This window comes from Gallinula chloropus (genome assembly GCF_964237585.1).
Source record: "Gallinula chloropus genome assembly, chromosome: Z".
Taxonomy (NCBI): Eukaryota; Metazoa; Chordata; class Aves; order Gruiformes; family Rallidae; genus Gallinula; species Gallinula chloropus.
Window position 1 is genome coordinate 56,139,085 of NC_140089.1, and position 23,964 is coordinate 56,163,048.

The following is a 23,964-nucleotide window of genomic DNA, read 5'->3' on the forward strand; positions in this document are numbered from 1 at the left end:
GAACACTACCCAGTGCCGGGAGAAAGCCTGGTCACCAGGAGGGTGACTCGCAGGAGCAGATCACTATACAGGACCTAGCAAGCTATCAGGAGCTGGAAGTTCCGTGAAGTGCTGGTGGTTTCCAATACCACTGCCAGTCATCACTGAGGCCGCAAGGGGTCTTGCTCTGTAGCTTCATCTGCCTCACAACCCACAACCGTAACGCTGCAAGAAGCCCCAGAGCCTGCCAGCAAGGAGCACTGGGGCCAGTGCAGCCTTTCTTTAGGACAAGACGGTTCAGAGTAAGGGCAACAAGACAGACTGCCTACACCAGAATCAGTCTGGTGAGGGGCAGACACCGTGCAGTCGCAGGTGTGCTGCCCCAGGGGGGAAAGTCGCCCCGACGGGACGGCTGCCGGAGCTCGTCCCGGTGCGGACCCCGCCGACATTCCTCACACACACAGCCCGGCAAAGACCTCAGCGACCCTCCGCCCCAACTGGCACAACCTCCCGCGCTGCCCCCAGGACCGCGTCTTAACATCCGGACCTGCCTACAGGGCCCCAACGGCCCCAGACGGCACCCGGGACCGGGGGACACCCACCGCTCGCTCCGGGATGCCGCCCACCGCCCAGCCTCACCCGCCCAAAGCCTTCCAGACGCTCCCTCCCCGCCGCCGCCGCGGACGACGGGTGCCAAGGCGTGCCCTCCTCCCGCCGCGACACGGGGCCTCACCGAGCCCATCCTCCAGAGCCCACCGCCTCCTCCCGCTGCGCACCGCCCAGACATTCTGGCCCAGCCAGAAGGCCGCGGCCCCGAGCACCTCCGGGTGGCCCCGCCTCCCAGGAAAAGGCTCCTTCGGGCTCGGCCGCAGGAGCAGCACAGCTCCCCCGCCACGCTCGCAGCGGACCTCGCGTCACGTGGGGGTGCCGGTCCCGCAACCTGCCCCCCACCCCCCTCCCGGCCCGCTGCGTGCCGCCTCAGGCTGCGCAAGTCGGCAGCTGCCCAGCTACCCGTAACCCTCGTGCCTTCATCCTCTGCCAGCCGGAGAGAAAACATTTACTTCAGTTTTACAGCCTTTACAAAGCACCAGGCAACCCTCCCAGCTGCCCAGGGTTTCCCCCACAACTCACCTCTGCTGCTGCCAGTGCACTTCCTGGGTCCAGTGAAGGTGGTGGACAGCGCTGGGGTGGCGAGTGATGGGGGTGTGCCCCAGCTGCTGGACCGGCTCTGGTGTTGGCAGCTCCTGGGCCCAGGTCTAGTTTTCCTGGGAGGGTGGCCTCTTGGGGGGCTGGGAAGAGTCCTGGGAGCCGCTGGCCCTCCTCTTTGCTGCTCGTCTTGGTCTCCCAGGGGCACGGTCCCTGCCCTGGCTGGCACTGGAGGGACCTGCCACAGCCTGCCCCAGACCCGCCGCCGGCTCTTCACGCTCCCCGTGGATGGGAGAGGGGGCGTGGTGTGGGCTGGTGGGATGCCCAGCAAGAGCAGCGGCCGAGGTGCTGGGGCGCTCCTCTTCCCGAGCCCCTGCTGGGCTGCTGGAGGGGGCTGGTCCAGGGGCAGGAGAGCCGGCTCTGGAGGCAGCAGGATGGGGGGCAGAGGTGGGCCTGCCCTCCCGCGCCTCGGCTGCAGGGCCATCCTCCAGGCCCAGGAGACGTCGGGCCTCCCTGCGGCAGCGCCGCACGGCGACACTGATGAGCCGGCGCACGAACGACACTGCGCGCTCCTGCAGGCTGGGCTGCAGCAGCCGGACCAGCACGTCTTCATCCAGCCCGTATAAGCCCAGGACGGCCCGGATGAGGTCCTCCAACACATCTGCTGTGGAAGGCTCCCGTTGAAATGTGGCCCTCAGGTGTTGTTGTAGCCAAGGCAGAAAGCGTTGGAGGAGGGCTGGGTGCTCATCGAAGAGAGATGCCCAGGTGTCTGGCTGCAGGCCACCCACTGTAGCCCTGGGCACCGTCTCCACCGCCGGCGGCTGGGCAGCTAGTGGGCGAGGGGGGCTGTCGGTCCCCGGATGTGCGGGAGCTCCTCCAGCTGCAGGTATGGCAGGCCATGTTGAGTCCTCTCGTGGTGGTCTGATGTGGACCTCTTCAAATTCATGGTCTGCCCGCACCGAGTGCAAGATGGATTGTACTCCCCTCTTGCAGAGGGGGCACTCAGGTTTGCTGTTAGCCCACCGCAGGATGCAGGCGTAGCAGAACTGGTGGAGGCATGGCATCACGAAGGCGGCGTTGTCAATGCTGTCCAGGCAGACTGGACAGCGGTGTTCCACCTCCGTGGCCATGCTGTTCTGGCTGCGGTGGGCTGGGAGGAGCTGCGGGTGGTGAACTGCTTCCTCCAAACGGCGCTGCAGCAGCTGGAAGCTGCGCTCGAAGATGCGCCGCGTGTGCCCTGGACACACCCTTCAGTATCTCTGGGATACCGCACTGGAAAACCGTCCTGGATAAGGCAGCAGCACCAAGCCTCGCTCAGCACTCCAGCCTCGCTGGCTGCTCAGCTGGAGTCTGCGCTTGAGGCCGTTGGGCACCCCTGTGTGCTGGGTTACAGGGCTGGGTGACGTCACGCTTGTCCGTTGGTGACCAGTAAACATGGCACTCAGGCAGCTTCCAGAAGCTGCCATGTCAGATGACTACTTTTTGGTGGTCTTCTGGCTTTCACAAACCTTGACGGACAATAAAACACAACAGAACAGAACTGTCCCTGGTGGAAGGAACTCCAACAATCTTCTAGTCCGACTGCCCGACCACTCCAGGGCTGACCAAAAGTTCAAGCCTGTTGTTAAGGGCATTGTCCAAATGCCTCTGAAACGGATGGGCACGGGGCATGGGCCATCCCTTGAGGAAGGCTGTTGCAGTGTTTGATCACCCTCCTGATACAGAAATTGATCCTGAGCTCAAGTCTGAACCTGCCTTGACACAGCTTTGAGCGCTCAGTCACATGATCTGGCTTGGCCGGCCCTGTGTGGAGCCAAGAGTTGCACTTGATGATCCTTGTGCATCTCTTCCCACTCAGGATATTCTGTTATTCTGTGAATTTATACTTGTGCCTGGCACCCACCCACCCAAGGTGCAGAAGCCAATAGTTTGTCTTGTTAAATTTCATGCCCTTGATGACTGCCCCATGCTCCAGTGTATCTACAGCCCACTGCAAGGCCTGTTCTTGCTCAAGAGACTTAACAGCGGCTGCCGGTTTAGTAGCATCAGTAAACTTGCTAACGGTGCATCCAACCCCTGCCCCCGGATCACTGATAAAAGGATTGACTGGAACTAGCCCTAGAACTGAGCCCTGAGGAACAAGCCCGAAGCACTTGGCTCACTCTTGTGGGTTTTCTCCTGCCTTTCTCTCCTTCCATTATGCCAAATCTCATCCTTGATCAAACTCTAACTAAATTGGAATAATATTTAAAGCAATAAATAAGTAGAACTAAAATAAATAACAATTTCCCACACATCTGCCTGTAACCAGTGTTTGAAATGAATCGTTGGAGGTCAGAGTTACAAAGGAGAAACTGCCATATGCTTTGCCCCTTTATGCTGCGTTTGTACGTTGTTACTGGCTCCTTAGTCATTAATCCAAGGCGATCATTGTTGTTATTATTATTAATTTATTAAAGGGAAAATATCTTGCTTTTGTGAAGTCAACTTCCCATCTTTCTCAAGGGTAAAGGTTAAAGTATTCAAGAGACTGGCTTGGAAGAATTTCCCTACTTCTGGATGTGGCTCGTCTAGGAACAGGCAGAACATCACAGAAGTTCAGGAGCTCAAAATCAGCCTTGATTTCTGTCAGAGTTTTGCGTGGCTGGGTCCTGGTGGAAAAGGGGGCGGGGGGCTGCAGAAAATGGCTGCTGCAAGAAGCAGCCAGAAGCTCTCTGCAGGCCCGAGAGAGTAAACATGGGCTAATTCAAGGCCAGAGTTGCTGCTGAACAAGGCCGAGCCAATCGTCCAATGTCACAGCGCATCAGGGAATCACATTTAGGAGAATAAAAACGCAGGCAGGTGCATTTTCCCACCAAAGAGGGGAGTGAGAAGATGTAAGGAGCTGTGCAGGCAGCAAGGCCGGGGAGGGCAGGAGAGGAGGCCTCGCCCTGCTGCTGGAGAGAATGATGCCCCTGCAGCCTGTGGAGAAAGCCATGGTGGAGCGGGTGTCCCCCCAGAGCCCATGGAAAAGGCTGAGACCCCACCTGCAGCCCCTGGAGAGGCTCCACGCTAGATGAAGCAGGTGGAGACATAGAGGAGATGCTGTGACCCACGTTAGAGCAAGCCCCTCCCTGTGCCACAATGCGGGGGAAGAAGGGAGTGAAATCATGACCAAAGTCTGAAGTGATAGAGCAGCTTTGGTGGGCGTCTGGCCTCCAGCCAGGGCCAAACCACCACAATTTATGACAAAGCATCTCAGGAACTACTTGCTGTCTCTAAGAGAGAGGCTTGTATGCCATCAAATACATGACTTGGTTGTCCAGCATGGGTAAGTGTAACATGTTTTATAGTTCCTGCGCTATTTCTAGACCCACCCTCAGCAAAAGAAAGGGAAAGGAAAAAACGTCACAGCATTTCACATCTTTCATTAGAAACTTTATTCCATCAGCCTACAGGTACATGAGGTGAAATAAATGGTAGTGAAGGGCAGAAGGACCAACAGCAGTCATCTTTGGAAAACAGAAACATTTTCACAACAAAACACCTTTTTGTTACAGCTAAGAAAAAAAGCCAGGCACACTTGATAGCTTTTCTTTAAGGATGTATTACAGTTCAGTCACACCAAAGTGAAACCTTGTGGGCTAAAACTGGGAAGTTCTGTGCTTTAGCACTAGTACAAGCCTACCAAACCACACGATTTTCTGGGCAGCAATTAAGAAACATGCATCGTTCTGTCAAAATTTCTGTCCAAATGAGCTGTGTATTCTTCAGTCTGGACTTCAGAGCTTCAGTATAAGGATCATTAGATGGATACCTATGTAATGAAACAAATTCAGTCATGGTCACGGTACTTGGAGAATCCAATAGATCTTAACTGACACCTTGGCCACTTTGGAGTTTGTTTTATTCTGTATTCCCTTCAATATGAACTCAGCTTTGCAGATTGTCTCAGCAGAAAGTATGAATGCACTGAAATCTTCTTTCCCCTAATCTGCATGTGCATCTCCAATTAAAATTTATGTGACTTCTCTGAGTACATCAAAATAAGGACAAACTTTATGCGTGACTGTGTTGTGATTAAAATCTTTGCTTAAAAGCCTTTAAGCCTTTTAAAAAACCTTGAGGTTCATGGTGTTTCTCCATGACCACCATTAGTACACCTACATTATGGAAAACCTTAGGTTTCTACTTACTACCTCATTTAAAGTCAGCTACACACCTTGTGCATCGTTTTGCACTTTAGTAAACTGGTACCAAGTTGCTCCCTTTTCAGTGTGACATTTCTCACTCTTGTAATGTGACTGTTTAGCAGCAAAGCTTCTCTTGCCGTCACGTGCTTTCACTTTCTGTGCCTTGGGCACTGTGGCTTGAGCACTTGCCAGAAAGACTGAGGCAAAAAGTCATGAAGTACCTCAGCCTTCTCCAGATCCTGGGTAACTGCGTCTTCTGTTTCCTTCTGGAGACAAGGCCAATTTTTCCTCTCACCCTCATTTTGTCACTGATGGAGCTATAGAAGCTTTTGATGTTGCCCTTGATGTCTCAGGTCAGATTTAATTCTGTCAGCACTTTAGCTTTCTTAACCTGGTCCCTGGCTGTTGGAACAGTTTCTCGTTATTCCCCCTAGACTACCTGCCCATGCTTCTACCCTCTGTAGGCTTCCTTTCCCTGTCTGAGTTTGCCCAGGAGCGCCTTGTTCATCCAGGCAGGTCTCCTGGTGCATTTGTTGGGCTGCATCTCTCCAGAGCTTGAAGGAGGCAGTCCTTGAATACTAACCAGCTGTCTTGGGCCCCTGGTCCTTCCAGGGCTTCGTTCCATGGTACTCTACTGAGCAGGTCCCTGAAGAGGCCGAAGTATGTTCTGCTGCAGTCCAGGGTAGTGAGCTTGCTGTGCACCCTCCTTACTTCCCTGAGGATCTAGAACTCCAACATTTCATGGTCACTGCAACCAAGATTGCATCATGGTACTCTGTTACAAGCATTACAGCAGTCTAAAGGAACTTTCTCTAGACAGTCTCTCTCTAAACAAAATACACAGTTTCCAAGAACAAAATTAGGTTATTTGAGAAGACCTAAACCAACTAAATTTATTCCTACTCCATCTTTATTTACTAGGTCTCATGTCAGCTGTCCTGCTGTTTTTGCCAAGCCTGACACCCAGGTCACAAGCCTAGAGCTACCCAAGCAATCCCACTGCACCTTCTAGAAACCAGGCATAACATCAGCATTCCTCCAGTCTTCCAGAATCTCCCCATGCAGTGGGGTAGCCACAGCCGGGATCTCTCAGAAGTCCCAAGTGCTGGTACGTCTGCTCTAAGAAAATGTAAAGCTGAACTCTGAGCGTTAAACTGTTTTCTTAAAAACCCCGGGTCTCGGGCGGAGCTGTTGTTAGACCAAGGCTGGGGATGGGCAGGGAAAAATCCTGCTGCAGACTGCTTCTGATGCTGCACCTGATCCCCAGAACCTGACAGTGAGAAGGACTAGAAATGAAGGTAATTAAATCATCTAAAGATTAATGGCACTCAGAGTCCCTTCTAAGGCTTTCACTGGGCAGAGACATGAGGAGTGTGATCCAGCCTTTGGGATGCTTGAGATTGGGAAAGGATGAAGCGACAACAGGATACAGAAATTCTCACCCCTTCTCAGGAATTTTCTTTTGAGGGACAATGTGCTGTGTTTCAGCAGACAGGAGGCTTAGCTGGGAAGATGCTGCTACAATTTACATCTGCAGCAGCCCAGATGATGAGAAACTACTTCAAAAAGCCTTGATTCTGTGTGGTGGGGATTTCAAAAAAGGATTCATGCAACCCCACACCTATTTAATCAAAGTAATTTTGCCAAAGCAGATCCTTATTTACAACACCCATTGATTTATGAAAGTAATTAGTATGAAAATAGTTGTATGACAATATGATGAGAGTTTTGCATATCATGTCTGCACTGGGCATCAGGTGGATTCACCGCTCCTCACAAGGAGTCACTTTTTTGTCTCCTTGAAGAAAGGTCGAACCCATAACCCTGAACCTCACGCACAGCCAGACCACCTTGGCATTACCCTGAGCGGAGAACCAGGAAAAATTCCCTGCTTCCCTCTCTATCCCAAACACAGTAAATACCATTCACCCTCTCCTCCTCCTCCTTCTTCCTTCTTACCAAGCTCGTTGAGGTAGCCACCATGTTTCCAGTCTGCAGGCAATGTTCCCGCGTAGTCCATGACAGTTCCTCGTTTTCCAGGTTCCACGTTTTTAAGGTTCACAAACAGCTGATTGGTTTTGGCCTAATTCAAAGGAAGACAGATAACAGAAACTGAAACTGATGGGAAGTTACAGGATTTCCAGGTGCTAATCAGGCAAAGTGGTTTGGGTTTGCGTGGCCAGGTTTTGGTAGCGGTGGGGGGCCAGGAGTGGCTTCTGCAAGAAGCTCCTAGAAGCTTCCCCTACGTCTGACAGAGTAAATACCCGACGGCTCAAGGATGGACCCACCGCTGGCCAGTGACGAGCCCATCAGCGATGGTGGCAGCACCTCTGTGATAGGATGTTTCAGAAGGAAAAAAACCCACAGGCAGACACTTCTTGCTGCCAGAGAAGGGAGTGAGAAGATGAAGAAACTCTGCAGACACCAAGGCCAGGGAAGAAGGAGGGGGAGGAAGCGCTCCAGGCACCAGAGGGGAGACTCCCCAGCAGCCCATGGAGAAGACCATGGTGAAGCAGGCAGTCCTGCTGCAGCCCAGGAGGAAGATGCCGAGTAGAGATCCCAGCTGCAGCTCCATGCTGGAGCGGGTGGACACACCTGAAGGAGGCAGTGACCTCATGGGAAGCCTGCATTACAGCAAGCTCCTGGCAGGACCTGCAGCCCGTGGACAGAGGAGCCCACACCGCAGCAGGTTTGCCTGGGGCAAGCTGTGGCTCTGTGGGGAAGCAGGCTGGAGCAGTCTGTCCCTGGAGGTCTGAGCCACATGTAAGCCACACTGGGGCAGTTGGTGAAGAGCTGTAGCCCCCATGGTAAGGATTCATGTTGGAGAAGTTCATGGAGGATTGTCTGATGTGGGAAAGACCCCACACTGGAGCGGGGGAAGCATGTGAGGAGTCCTCTGCCTGAAGAGGAAGGAGTGGCAAAGACAATGTGTGATTAACTGGCCACAATCCCCATTCTGCCCCCGTCCCGTGCCGCTCGGGGGTAGGTGGCAGAGAATTTGTGAATAAAGTTGAGGCCAGGAAGAAGGGAGGGGTGAGGGGAGGTGTTTGAAGATTTGGTTTTATACCTCATTATCTCACTCTCTTTTGATTTGGTAGGAAATTAGATGCTTTGCCCATGATGTTACCTGCGGAATGATCTCTCCCTGCTCTTATCTCAACTCATAAGCTTTTGGTTATATCTTCTCTCCCCTGTCCAGCTGTGGAGGGGAGTTATAGAGCGGCTTTGCTGGGCACCTGACCTCCAGCCAGGGTCAACCCACAACAAAAAGAAACCAAACCTGAAACATGATGGAACCAAATGAAATAAACTAGAAGCTAATTGACACAGGAGCACTGAGATTTTGATGCTCTACCTTTGCCAGGGTCAGTCTGTCCATGTTGTTGACATGAGGTGCGGTAGCGCACTGAGTCAGAGTATGATAACTGGGGTTAGAGAAATAGTGACTGTTGGAATTTCCACCGGTACTGTGAGGGATGGCTTCTGAAAAGAAAAGAAAATCAACAACTATCAATAGCATGGCATTTCTTTCTGAGGAGAAGTTTTTGACAGCTCTGCACTCATTCCAAAACCTAATGGGAGAGTTTCTGGAAAGAGCTACCTAGGAAATTGCCATTCATTTGACGGATTTAGGGACACAGAGCAGGAACTGACAGGTCACTTGAAGCAAGAGCATGTTACTTGCTAACTTACTTCTCTCCTGAGGTTCCTTGCTCTCTTTTGCCTCTGCAGTCACTGTCCCAATTACAGAGAATTTTAACCACCAAGTTCATAGCAACACTCTCTAGTGCCTCAAGAGCACCCCCACCTTTGCTGACAGCTCTTTCTTGGCTCTGAAAACTCTTTCTGCCACCTTCTTCACCTGCTGCCTGCCTTAACAGCTGTGGGCAGAAGACAGCAGTGCCTGAAGTTTCACGTACCTGTTGAGTCACTCCCGGGTTTGCTCTTTGCCTTCACTTGTTTCAGACTCGAGCCTTCAGATGGAGCTTCTTAACTGTATCGGGATTACAGATCTGCAGCACCACGGACGCTACCCTTTGTTCCTAGCCCTAAACTCTATCTGTCCATGGCCAGCAGATGGCAATGTGTCACCAGTGGCAGGCCCCTACGGACAAGATTTGCTTCGAGAGGATCTCTGTGTATCTGGGAGACTATGAGAAGGGAAGAGGGAAAAGGAGAAGGGAATTGTCTCTACTTGGGATTTGGCTTTACTTGTACTGGGCCTGCCACTAAGGCCGTGAAATTAGGAAGGAACGAAAACCGAAAAAGAAGAAAAGGGTAAAAGACAATGAAGAAACAGGCAAAACAGGAACCAATTGTCCTTCTCCACCAGACTGTCAGGTCTCCCACGCTACTCAGAGCCCCGTGCTTGAAAACCCATGCAGTCGTATGAGCGGAGCCAGACATCTGGCTGGTGTCACGTCATATGACATGTGTGCCGATGTGGGAAGACAGCAAGAGATAAGGTCTTCATAACCAATTCTGCAGGTTTTCTCTGGAAAAAGCCCAGGTCCAACTCCTGAAGCATCTACCCCATTAAGACTCCCCCTGAAGCAAAGAGGATGTATCAAAACACTGGCCAAAACAGAGACTCCCCTGACGGTTGAGTAATTGCTCTTAGGCACCAACACTTGCCATTCCTACTCACTTTGCTCGCAGTGCTTCCCCATGAAGTCCGTGCGGCAGGTGCACTGCCCACTGATGTGGTCGCAGTCAGCTCCGTTCTGACACTGGCATAGCAATGCACAGTCCTTCCCGTAAAAACCCAGGGGACATCCTGCAATAGAAGGAGCGGGAAGAGAACTGGAGTGAAGCAACTGCTCCAGAACTAAAATGCAAACATCCTGGGTAAGTATATTAATGGACTACAGCCAGTACTGCACATCCGCAGGGGGAGCATCTGAATGTCAGAGTCATTCATTCTGTGTGTGCACATGACAGACTCTTCCACAGGGATGCCCAGCCGCAGCCAAAAGTTGTCTTCCTCTAAAGCAAGGCTAAAGAGGAGTTCAAATGTAGTTGCCAGCACTCTGCCAGTGCTTATGCAGCTGCCTCCCCTGCTACCGCGGAGGTAACGTGTAACATCTTCTGGGCCAAAAATGCTTAGCAGCGTGGGAAGACATCAACGACTGAAATGTGAAAACACCAAAGGAAAGTTCTGTCACTCGTTTATAGACCAAGAATGGATGACAAAAGTCACTTACTCTGTGTACAGTAAAGGCCAGTCCATCCTGGAGTACATTTGCACTCCCCATCGCAGGCACTGCAGTAAGCTCCATTATGGCAATTGCACGTGTGGATGCAGTTCGGTCCCCAGTGGGAAGGTGGGCAAGCTAAAACAACCCACAGCAATTCATTAATTGATCCCAAATGACAAAGATCAGTGATATCCACAAACAGAGCTGCTTACATTCACATAGAAGCACTGCTTCACTTGGTGTTTGTTGTTTTGCTTTTAAAGCCATTTCTTGGGCTACTCCATTCTGAGCAAATAGCCACAGGTTGGGTTTTCTCTAACTAAGGACTTCTTTTACTCTACATAAAAAGTGTTGAAAAACATTGGAAGTGTCGAAAAAGCCAGCAATTCAAACTTGATCCTGAGTAACTAGGACACTCATACCAGCTTTCTCCACACAGAAAGCCAAGTAACTTTCCTCTTTTCATTATTTTTTAATCTGCAAGCAGTTACGTTGAACACAGCCAAAGGTATAAGTCTTCTAAGCCTCAAAACTGAAGGAGTACAAATAGAGAAGGTTGAAACACATCTCACAGCCTATAGATTTAGGCTAAATATGAAGCTTAATTCTTTAATTTCTAATGTTAGAGTCTAGGTAATTACCTAAATAGAGTGCAAATGATCAGGACTGTACCTTTATCAAGTGGACTCTTGCTGCTGTGGTTGCATTGATGAATATAGTATTTTTTAAAAAAAGTAATTCCTGAATCCTTTAAATGCAAAAGGACTCATCTATGTGTGGGCTGCATTTTTGCAAAGTGGTGGTTTTGCCCAAATTTCACTTCATTAAGAAATATACTACATTGTAGTGACAAAAAAATAAACACTAAGTTTGGTTTTTCTTGTTTTTGCTTCATATGTGCCTTATGATTCTTTTTGTTATTGTTTTTGTTTGAAAATAGTGGTCAGCTATGAGGGAATGTAAATCCCATACAGATGAAAGGTTAAAAGTTTTAAGAAGGTTACTGGTTCCAGAAGAATTTAATGGAATCGTTATTTTCCATGTGAACAAAAGGCCTGTACACAAAGCAAAGAAACTTGCTCTGTTACAGCCCATGAGCATAGTCTAAATAGATGCTTCCATTCATATTGCTGGCACCATTTTCTTGTTATTGATTTGTGAGTAAGTCTCTCCTCCTCCTAAATACCCCTATTCTTCTACTCTCCAAAATACCTACTTATTTTACCATAAAACCAGACGCCTTTCTTGCTACTGGCTTCCACAGGAATCGGCTCAAGATTTATCTTGCTATGATACTTAGTTGTGCATGCCAATCACTTCACAGAATTTAGACAGCAAAGAGTTTTTTTTCCAAAGTCACCAGCTGCTACATTGCACTGGTACAGAGCTAGTTAACCTGGACTAGCCAAGCCATAAATGAGTTACCATAAGTGACGTGAAACCAATGTGGGATGGTATTCGGAAATGCACCTCCCTGGAAATCAGCACAGTCTCTTTGGAATGTTGACGTATCAGGCTTTGGTGTGGCTTCTTTTATTCACAGAAATGGGTTGACTGAAACTTTGGAATACAGTGTTTTGGACCATGTGGATTTTGGTACTTCATGGAATTGGATCTATTTCTCGTGAGAATTCTGCCTCAGGTATTTCTCTCCTATTATCAGTATTTTCATAGACCTGACAAGGCATCTGGAGAATGCTGAATTATTTCATAAAAGAACTCCTATGAAACATAATGAAATTAGGGCCTAGCACTCTGAGTCAGTAACAAAGTCTTCACTGGGTTAGCATACCAAGGCAATACTCCCCAAGTGAGGTAGAATGGCAGTAAAAAGGGGTATCTGCGTTGTGCTTTTATGTGGCAAGGTTCTGGTGGCGAAGGGGGGAAGCAGGGGTGGCTTCTGCAAGAAGCAGCCAGAAGCTCTCTGCAGATCCTCTACAACTCTTCTTGGGCAGTGAAAGACTGAAAATTGGTCTCTTCTCTCATATTCTCCATCCCACTTCTTAGAAAAGCCAGAGTGCAATTATGTTGCTGATAGTGCTGATAAACTGAAGAAGAAAACTTTCGGATTTCTTCCTCCTATACCACACAGTCCTCATTTCTGACTTGGACAGTGGGTTTTTTACTAAATACTAGATAATGTAAATAGCCAAACCCGAATTGATTGTTGTTAAAAGAAAGGGGAACATTTCATACTTACGTTGAGAGCAGTCACTACCAATCCAGCCAGGGTAACACTGACAGGATTTATCAATAGGATTGCACGTTCCGTTACTGATGCACGTGCATATTCCAATGCAGTTCTTGCCAAATCTGCCACTGGGACATACTGGAACAAAACACAATTAGAACTCCTTAGTAATCAGAATGGGATTACCTTTTCTTTATTTCAAGAGGAATCTTGATACTAGGATCAAGACAGGTACTGCTTAGTATAATGTTCAGTAAGGCATTAGAAATTCTGGGAAGCCCTTTATACATGCTCATTATACAAATAATACAAATAACAATACAGTGGGTTTCATACTGTAGGATCAAATGTTCAAACAGTTTAAACCTGCTTAAGATTCCTAATTTATACGCTGCAAGCACTACAACAGCAACTGCTGTTGGTTTTATGGCTTCCAAGCGACGGAAGGAAAATTGCTGAAGTGCCTGGTCTCTCTGTCCCAGAGAGTCTTTACTACAACTTGTACCTTTGTTACAGAGGGCTCCTGTAAATCCAGGTAAGCAGTCACGTAAGCCAGTAATATGGTGGCAGGGACCACTGCTGTGTACACACTGGGGGCATGTCTGGCTGCAGCGGTGTCCATAAAACCCAGGGGAACAGACTGGAATCAGAAAGAACAAACCGTCATTCCTTCCTACACTTTCTATACAGCCGTGAACTACTCTTCAGAGCACTTCCTGACTCTGAATTAGCGCTGCTTTCTAAATACACAAGGCTGGCAATGGCATCCTCATTATTCGTGCAGTTCAAGGCTTTACACTCACAAATGGAGATTTGCTCGTCTTCCTCTAAGGTTTGCTATATCCCAGCTCTTCATGACTTAACTGACATTCTGTTACTTGTCAGGCCATGCTGACTTGGGTTGCAGGTGAAATGCATCTCTAGTTTTTATGTTATACACATTTGACTACACATTGTATGTCCTCTCCAACACAAACAACTCCTAAGGCATATTTGAAGAAAAGTCATTTAAAAAGATAGACTGGATAGTTTTATCTGTAGAGGAGTATGGTCATCTTAGACCTTGACTTCTTACCTGTTTCCTAACTTGGAAAACAAATAGCCATTACTTCACTGAGAAAAACTTACCAATGTTTTCCAGTGATCCTTTAGGTACTCATGACATGATACAGCCAGCTACACATCACCTAACTTTTAGAGAACCTGAGACCAGAAATAGGAATTCACTTAATTCTTACGCGAAAGGCACAAGTTTCTTTTAAAAAAGGAGGAAAAAAAAAGGGGGGGGCAAGGAGGACAGACAGGGGTTCCATAAAATCTCCTCCTTTGCTGCTCTAATCCCTTCTGGTATTTTTTTCCTGATAAATTAGAATATTAGGTAACGCATCAAGAGAAATAGCTGTTGCACAGCAGCACAATTAGCACAATGCACAATTAGCACTCACAGAACTTAACTTGGAACCTTTCCCGTATTTTAATTTCATTCAAGATTCAGTCTTTTAATTATACACTCGATACGAGTTACATGGCTCGATCTCCCTAGAGATCCTCGCTGTTCTGGTAGGTAATACTAAACACCAAAAAATATCAAGTCTGATGGTTACTTTAACAAACCTAAAAGAAAAAAAACCCAAGCTATTCTAACATACTTTGTTGAATTTAGTTCCTTCCTCTATTGTCACAAACCCTTTGCCTGCTGCTCCACTTATTATGCATATACATATGTTCCACAACACCTTTCTTAATCCTACCTTCTGATGCTATCTCTGCAGTGTAACTTTATAGAGCAGCTATTTGAGACCGTGTTATGAAAGTATTGCTCAGGAGTATTGCTCTGACATGTGAAGCGTGGGAGGAGGATATTTCCAGACACCGAACAGAAAGCAAACTATGCTCTTTATGTCATACAGTGTGTCCTGACATCACCAACGTGTTGAAACTAGTCCGTTACACACGCTGTTGTGATGACATCATTCCAGGACAGATACTCCATTTTTTCTAGAATCACGCACAAAGTCTCTTTCTAGCAAAATCTTTTTCCTTTCCATAGATGAAGATTTCACTGAAGCTAAAAGCAGTGTCTCCTTTCCAATACCTGAGGTCACGCAGTCAAGGTCTGTGCTACGCCTGAAGTCGTCATCTCCACCCAGGATAGTTCTATCACACCGGCCAGCTCATTTTTAGAACCTGTTACAAAAAGATGCTACACTTTTACTACGGACTTTCAAATCACAGAATCTACCTACTTTAACCTGGCTTCATTCGTTACCATACTTTTGGTCTCTGGTGATTTGTCTGCCCTAGTGTCTCACAAACTACTCATCGATGGCACAATGACAATACTACTATTTTCTCATCATTCACTCCAATTACTTTTATTATTTTTGCAGCCTTGCCATTTCCCAGCGGTATCTGAGTGACTGAGGGGAGGTCGCACTGCGGCTTTTGGGACGACAATAAGGCCAAGAACACTCTGGGCTCAGTTAGGTGAGTGCTGGCTGTGGCAGCCTCCCTCTCTTTCTGTGAGGACTCCTGTGGAGAGAGTCCACAGAGACTACTGACCCTTGAATACAAACAGGAAAGCTGAAGCTTGCAACGCTACAGTATCGCACGGAGACACAAAACTCCAGAACCCTCTGAGAGGGGCATACTTAAGAGTGTCAACTCCATCTTATGGAAGCTGGAAGAGTTTTCCCAACACTTACATAGACATTTAGGTGAGAACTCAAATCCCTTCCTGGAGATAAAAGGTTTGTGATAGCATGCCTTTCTGCAGAGTTTCATCATGTTTTCAAATTACCTTGCTCTCCATAGACAACAGTGCCAAACACAAATTCTAATGGATAACCAAATACAAATACTTCCTAAAACCACAAGGAAAATGCCAGAGAAACCTTGCAGAAAAGTGCAACAATTTTCATGCAGAACAAAATATGTGCAGAGACACTTGAGTTCTCAAGTTTGAAAAACCTAAGTGGAAGCACAGCTTCTGCACAACTGATCCTCTTTTTGGCTGCCAGAGCCAAGCTTTCTGGGTTCCTGCACGCAAGGCTTTACGTACCAGAGCTGCCAGCACAGCCCTGCATATTTACAGCTCTTCACCACTTCCTGAGGAATGGTTCTGTGAAGGCGCGCAAGGTTTCAGATTGACCCGTCTACTCTCCTACTCCCAGTTTGCCTGTGGATCCCACACTCAACAACATTTCCATACCTGTGAATCACAGATGGAACAAAACAGCCACAGAACTGGCCCCTGTCTCCTTCCAGCCCCACACAGTCCTCCTGTAGAGCAGAGAATTTATTTAAAAACTGGAGTTTCTAAGAATTTCCTAGAAAACCAAACATTATCACTGGAAAAGATGGAGCCAGTTTTTCAGAGAAAGAGTTCATGTTTTGACTACAAAATGTAATAAAAAACAGTTATGGAATAAAACAAATCGGTTTTGACTTTTACCATTTTAAAACCTTTGAAATTAGATATTTTGATTGCTCTCCCCAAGCACAAATTGCAAGGTGCAGCAGACCTGATGAGGCAATGTTATGGCAGTGCAATGATTTCTAACTTTGCACTTCTCAATGTCGGCGTGACAGCGTCAGAGCCCCAAGAGGAAGGCAAAGACCTGTCTGTCACTGCACTCTTCGCAGTGCCTTCTCACAGCTGACTAAGAATGAAGGCAACTTTTCCGTTCATATTGTACCAGAGATAGAAGATAATGTAATCAAAACTAGGTTGTTTGATGTTAAGTATCTATTTCTGGCACATTCTTTCCTCTCATAGTTTTTTCTGCTTTAACAGAAGCACTCTGGAGAGCATTTGATGCCAACGGGGAAAAATTTGGGTCTGTGTTTTTCAACAAATTCTAAAGGAGCTGGAGAAAAGTCTGAGGCTCGACTTTAAAGCATGGAAGCAGGAAGAGTTTTTCATCTGTGCATCTTAACTGTGTGTTTTCTGCACTTCAGTGTGTTGCACTGCAGAGTTCTTCCCAAAGATTTGTCGTCATGTGACACCAATCTTCAACCCAGTTGTGTATGGGCTACCAGGAGCAGTCCTCCTTGGAGACTTATCCCCCCGACAAAATTCAGTGCAAAATCTGGTGAAATTATGAAACTACCTGGCAAGGGAATTCACATTTTTCTCCTCTCCAGCCTGGAGCACAGGTACAGGTTCCATCCAGAGCTTTGCAAGCCCCTCCGTTAAGGCACTGGCAAGTTAAGTTACAGCCAAGCCCCCAGGTACTTCTGGGACAATTTATTGAGCAATCTACACCATGCCAACCTGCCAAAAAGAAGAATTTCAAGTGACAAATTAATCCAAGTTTTCCCCCATTCCTCTCTGCGGACGTGTTTCACTCTGCCTATCAGGCAGCATCTTTCGGAGATGTGCAATCCCAGGGTACCACTAGCTACAAGCTAGTAGCAGCAGTTTCAGACGAGGACTTGTCCACGTTGGAACAAGGGTGGTGAAGGGCACCTCCTGACATCTCTGCACAGCACACATTTGCAGATGGGTGCCACCGTGCAATAGCAATTCAGGGCAGATTGGCAAGGAAAACACAGACACCTTGAAATTACACTACCAAGCACCAGAGGATACTGAAGGTTTAAGGCATGGCTTGAAAAAGCAAGGACTGTATTCCCTACATTCAAGCTGCTGCTTTCATCACTCTTCCGCCAGTACTGAACAGATGGAGTTCTGCAATACAGTTTAGAAACTAAAATCCTAGACACAAAACAGAAGGAAACATAGCAGCAGTGCCTAAGTTGCATTTCTCCAAGGATACATGGAAGACCTTCTAGATCATTGCTGTACTTCCCTCCAGATGCAAAAAAGACTGTAATGGGAAATGGTTCTAAAATGCACCCTTCACTGCTGATTATGCTGGGTAGCAATGATTTGCAGACTGCACGCTGGAGGCAGAGAAATGGAAATAGATTTTTAAAAATGTGACCATCTGATACAATAGAAACGGCAGGAGACAGTCCGACGTGACCATCAGCAGTGACACAAGCCAAGGTTCTAATTTTGTACCTTGTTTACAGCAAGCCAAGGGAAAAGTAATTCTGCACTGAGCCTAATCAATAGACTGTGCAAAACACATGGATTGAAACGAAGCCGCCTCGTGCCCTGGATAGAGAACTTCACATTTAGGGGTCATTTCAGGCAAAAATCAGTCCCTGACAGAGGTGGGCAGGGACGTGCAGTTTCTGAGGGGGTACAATGTCCATCAGAATTACTGCTGGGAGGTGAGAGCCAGGCAGGGAGGTCAAGGAGCGTCAGTCTAGTCACACGAATACTGGGAGACCTAGAAAGTTTCTCACAGAAGCAGGGAACAGCGCGCAAAGGCTTGGAAGGGTCTTAGGCAAGGTTTTCTCAGAGAGCTGGTGAGGAAAAGAGCATTCAAATAGAATAAATTGCCAGTAGATACTAACATCAGTGCTAAAATGGCAGGAAGAAATCGGTGCCTCTGTGTGGCTGAGAGGGGCAAGGGTTGCAGCCAGAGGTCATGCACACCCAGGCTGAGGGAAACCCGCCTATGCATTTCGACTAGGCAGGCTGCTGTCAGACACATGGCAGGCATGCCTGTGGTACATCCAGCAGATGACAGCACTGCCACCAAGAGAGAAGTGGTGGCACACCTCAGGGTAAACACCAGTAATTCACTAAGCCGCAGCAGCCTCCAGCCCACTGAGAACACAAACATGAGGCATGTGCACTCTTCTTGGGGCAGATGGTTTCCTAGTTTTCACCTCCCAGAGCAGCAGAAGCATAAATCAGCTGGTGATATGGCCTTCAGCGTGGTCTGCTTTTTATTAAGTTTCTTTCTTCTTCTCTACTTCCAAAACTCAAATTCATTTTATGATTAGGGAAAAAGGAAATTAATCTGAAGGGATGCTTACCTGCTTTGCAGGCACAAGAAACATCTACTGGTGAACAGATGGCTTCGTTTTTGCAGTTGCATACAGATGAACAGTTTATTCCATACGTCCCCAGAAGACAGGCAGTACCACAAGCAGCACCCTGAATGACACAAAAACAGAGTCTAAAAACTATTCAGACAATAGAACCAGTACATTCTGTAGACTGACTCAGGTGCTACAAAAGCCAGAGAACATGCCTGTTCCAGGCTGTCACTAAGGTATCTGAAATTTCATGGCGAGGGACTCCTTCATGCTCTTTAAGTCCACAGTAAGCATTACTTTCCTGTTAGTTGTTGGGAGAGCTCAGGTCACACAGCAAACACCACTTGGTTAGATCAATGGACAGTATCTTAAGTAATAAGGAAGCCCTTCACGAAACCAAATCTCGGTAAGACAGCAGGTTCATGGAACGTGGATGTCTACAGTATTTTTAGGAATTAATTTGACTGAAGTTTTCACAGTTGTTGTTCCTACAACAGTCACTCCGTAAATATCCAAAGCACAGGTAACCGCAAATGCATGGAAAAGCTGCAGAATAATCCATCCTGAACCGCAAAAACAAGTGTCTTGCTCTAGATTTTCTCTGAATGGAACATCAGGAGCTTCTGCAGCAAGATAATGATTGAAACCATCATTCCTCCCTTTATTTACACCTCACAAGCACATCCTCCTACTTATCACTGTCTTACAAAGTCACTATCTTTTCTTTCCTGAAATGCCTTCACTTCAGTGCTGAGAACCAATCCCAGATTTGCCTCAGAATCTTAGACAACGCCCAGTATTATTTATGTATCTAAATACCGTTACCTTTCTTTTCCTGTGGTGGAGAAAGGACACTCGGGCACCATGAAGAACTTGGCACTCAACTAAAGCCAATGGAGTTGAAAATGTACTGCGAAAGAGAGACTTATTTACCTCAAATCCAGGGCCACAGGTGCATTTTCCAGTCACACTATTGCAGTCAGCACCATTTTGGCAGCTGCGGATCTGCTGACATGACTCGCCATGGAATCCTGGAGAACACGTCTCGTTGCAGTAGAGCCCCGACCAGCCAGGCTTGCAGGAGCATTCCCCAGACACAGGGTGACAGCTGCCAGGAGGGGATGGAAGGATAAGTAATTCAGGACTAAAAATGACAATCTACAACTGAACAGTTCTTGAGATCTAAATTAGAACGTATTTATAAAACTACTAGTACTGGCATTTTAAGACATACATCACTGTCCTGTAAATAGGTGTAGGAAGCTGTAATACTTTTGAAGGATTTTGATGGGTTTTCATGAAGTCAGACTAATTGGCAGTAAGATTTATACATTAAGAAAGGGAGCCTATATATATATGTATGCACATATCCCTCAGAGAAAGCAAGAGACAAAAGAAACGCCACCAGAACGTGTCCTGAAAAAACCCTAATCCCAGCCTAACTATACCAAATTAGTTGGTGATGCAGAATGACCTCCCACAGTCTTATTTACAAATGTGAAGCAGGGGTGGAAGATCACCAGAAAGAGCTTACAAGACAAAAGGAAAAACCCTTGTAGAAAAGTACGTAGCTACAGTGTGCTCTTTTTACACCAGGTGTCACGTGAGTAAAGACATGCCAAAACCAGTCTGAAATGCTGCAATTCCTACATTTTGTACATTCCTGTACAAAACAAGGCGCTAATGTTGACAAAGGCAGACAGAGGCCTTTTTTGCTTCTTCCTGCAAACTGCATCTTCAGAATGACAAGTTTCTGTAAACCCCCCAACCTGTGATGGGAAGTGGCAGGGACGTATGGATCTGCTCATACCAGGTCACAGCGCTGTTGCTGTACCCCACTGAGGAAACGGGGTTTATGTGGCCTTAGTCTCAGCCAGCCAGTGCTCACTCTCTGTTTTCTCTTGACTGTTGAGTACCAAGGGAAAAATGGATACTTTCACCTGGTCACGGAGAACAGAGGGCTGGGTTCAATACACACTCTAGCTCAAATCCTTGCATATCTACCAAAAGAGGCAATCAACAAGAACCATTTCTGAAAAAACTCTTTGCATAAGAGGCTTGTTACCTGCTGGTGCTCTCTGGACCCCTGGAAAATAGTAGAACCTCCCAGGTATACCTATATCTAACCCTTCACGAAGCATAGAGGCTGACAAGCACGAGGATTGGCTGGAGCTGCCATCAACTGACCACATCTATTGATTTCAGTTATTTCGCACTTACAGCACACCAGAACGTGCAAGGGATATATGATCTATCCTGCCTACACACAGTGAGCAATGTAATGATCTACCCACCTGGTAAACAGAGACAAAGGTCCCACTTTGTCATAATATTTATTTGGCGGGTAAGCAACCAAATAAATACAGCAATGAATATTAAGATCACATATAGCTGCAAGCACTGTAATTCAGAAGCTCTTTTGGGCTGAGAGTTTCCTGATCCAGTTAGGGAATACCAGATTCTCTCACAAGTCCTTCGCTGCTTCAGATTGCATGAAAGTACTAGAAAAATCAGGAAATCTTTCTTTTCAGATTTCTATCTTCTCTACAGAAGAACAGGTTCAAGGGTGTAAAGCCTACCTCCAGGTAGTGGGCCTGTGCCAGGGACATCTTTTATCACACTTGAGACCATAAATTCCTTCAGGACAAAGCCTTGTTTCACACTGCTCTCCAGTGTATCCTGCTTCACAGAGACAGGCACCACCAATATGGTAGCATTTCCCACCATTCATACACTTGCAGGGCTCAGCACACTGCACCCCGTACGTCCCCACTGGACACTCCTCTTGGCACATATGAGAAAAACAAAGAAAAAAGTGGGTTAGTTCCCATCAAATACAGCTTTGGGACATTCCAGGGAAATCGAGTTTATGAGCAATCTCTATACGGCTCTAAAAAGCCTCTGAAGTGGAGCAGTGATTTATAGAAATTCATGTTTCAAGTACTTTATGTCAGAATTTGTAACTTTTAGAAGTAAACTGGATTCTGCACTTAGCAATAGCGTGAACAGCCAGCAGATTTCTGTGCCCCTGTAGATGCTCAGGGCCTGGCAGTCCTCTGGCAATCACGCTCAGCAGTCTCTGATGAGAACCTTTTCTAACTGTGTTTTCCAAACACACTATGTTTGACACAAGGCACGGCAAAATGTAATAGAAGTCACAAGAGCCTTCTGACTGAGGTCAAAGGGGTATATGTGTTCATATCATGCCTCCGCAGTACTGGCCTCAATCCCTTACTCGTATCCAAGTGTCGAGGTATTTGCAACTCTGCCCTGAGGGGAGCAATAAAATCCCCATTACTTCAAAGGTGCAGCGTAATAATAGAGCTAATAACCCCCTACAAATGTTTCCCAGTGAAGTTACACAAATCAGCTGTGAATGGATTGTCTCCAAATGACCATCTGGAATTCCAGCACTGCAACTCCACTTACTTTTTAAACATCATCTTCATGACCTTCTGAAACACTGTCTTCCTGGTGAGGACAGTGTTGTCTCAGCCAAAAGGTTTTAGGCAAAACGGGAATTTAAAGTCGATTCTCCCAAGTTAACTCCGATCATGTAGAAATTGTTACCGATGTAGGAAAAGTTAAGGGTTCAGAGTGCAAAGTACATGACACTTCACGTACCCTTCACGGTACCTTCTGAGATTACAGTAACCAGGATGGCATCTCTTCATGGACCAAGAATTTAGAAGAAGAGGACCCTGCAAAGTATTCTGCCCCTTTTGTAAGTGCATATAACACAAATCTAGCCTTGCAATAGCATCAAGAAACGACGTCTCCTTAACTCCCCTGTACTGATTTTAATGCCGAGTTGTACCCCGCTTTGTGAATCATGCGGGTGCTAATTACAAGGCCTCACCAAGTCTCTGAACCATGAGGAAAAACACGTCTTTATGGTGACGGTGAATGAAAGGTGGGTAAGGAAGTTTCACACCACCGATCGGCTACATCTGACTGTAATAAAAAAGGCACGCTTGATGTGCTGGGTGTACGTGCTGGTGTTTTAGGCCTGGCACCCTGTTCTGACCAGAACTGAAATGAACACCTCGACTCTGCGTGTGATTAGCTCTTTTCACACCAGGGGGTTTTTGATCATGGGATGGTTTATTTGGCACTGGGATTCCTGGCGGCAGATGGGGTCCACCTGTCCCAAAGGGGAACAAGGATCCTAGCCCAGCAGTTGGCAGGGCTTGTGGAGTGGGCTTTAAACTAGGTCTGAAGGGGGAAGGGAATAAAACCAGGCTAGCGGGAAAAGAGTGTCAGAGTCAGGGGTGGGAGTCTACTGTGGACTGCCCAGCCAGAACAACAACAACATTGATGAGTTATTCTTCAAGGGACTAAGAGCCACCTCTAGATCCCCTGTCCGTGTCCTTACGGGGGTTTCAACTGGCCAGATGTTAGCTGGGAACACCACCACAGCTAATACAAACAGGTCCAGGAGAGTCCGAAAGCAACTGGATGGTAACTTCCTTGTTCAGGTATTGAGGGAGCCAACGAAGAAAGGTGCCCTCCTAGATCTCTTGCTCATCCACAAAGAAGGACTTGGGGGGAAGTAGAAGTAGGTGGACTTCTTGGCCACAGAGTAGTGGAATTCAAAATCTTTGTTGAAAGAAGGGAAACTGCCTCCAAAACTTCAACACTAGATACAGGGAGAGCAGATTTTGGACTGCTCAGGAAAGTAGCTGGTAAGGTCCCCTGGGAAACTGCTTTTGAAAGTCCATCAATGCTGGCCACTTTTTAAGTACCACCTCCTAAAAGCACAGGAATAGGCAACTCCAAAACATTAGAAATCAAGCAGGTGGGGCAGGAGGCTGAGCAGGGACGTTCCTCTAGAGCTCAGCAGAAAAAGAAAGTGGAAGCAAGATCAGGAAATGTGGGGGGATTACGGGGACACTCTTCACCTTTGCAGGGAGAAAATGTGTGTGGCCAAAGCTTAGAGAGAGCCGAGGCTGGACAATACTGTGGTAGACAGTCTGGGGTCTTCAAATACAGTAACAACAAGAGGAGGACCAGAGAGAACATTGGTCTGTTGCTAGATGAGAACGGTCACATTACTAACAGGGACACAGAGAAAGAAAAGGAGTTTAACACCTTCACTGCCTCTGTCTTCAACAGAGTCGATGGGCTTGGGACTCCAGATGCCTCAAGTTGGAGGCCCATGACTGCAGTAAACTCCTAGCGAATTCTGACCATTCAGTGACGTGCTCTGACCTGGCTGGCCCTGTGTGGAGCCAGGACTTGGAGTTGATGATCTTCATGGGTCCCTTCCAACTCAGGAGATTGTATGATTCTGTGAGTAGTTTTTGCATAAGAACTTGGTTTTGGACTGGTTTTATAGAAGCCTAAATATCTTGCATTCAAGAAAAACCCACTCTGA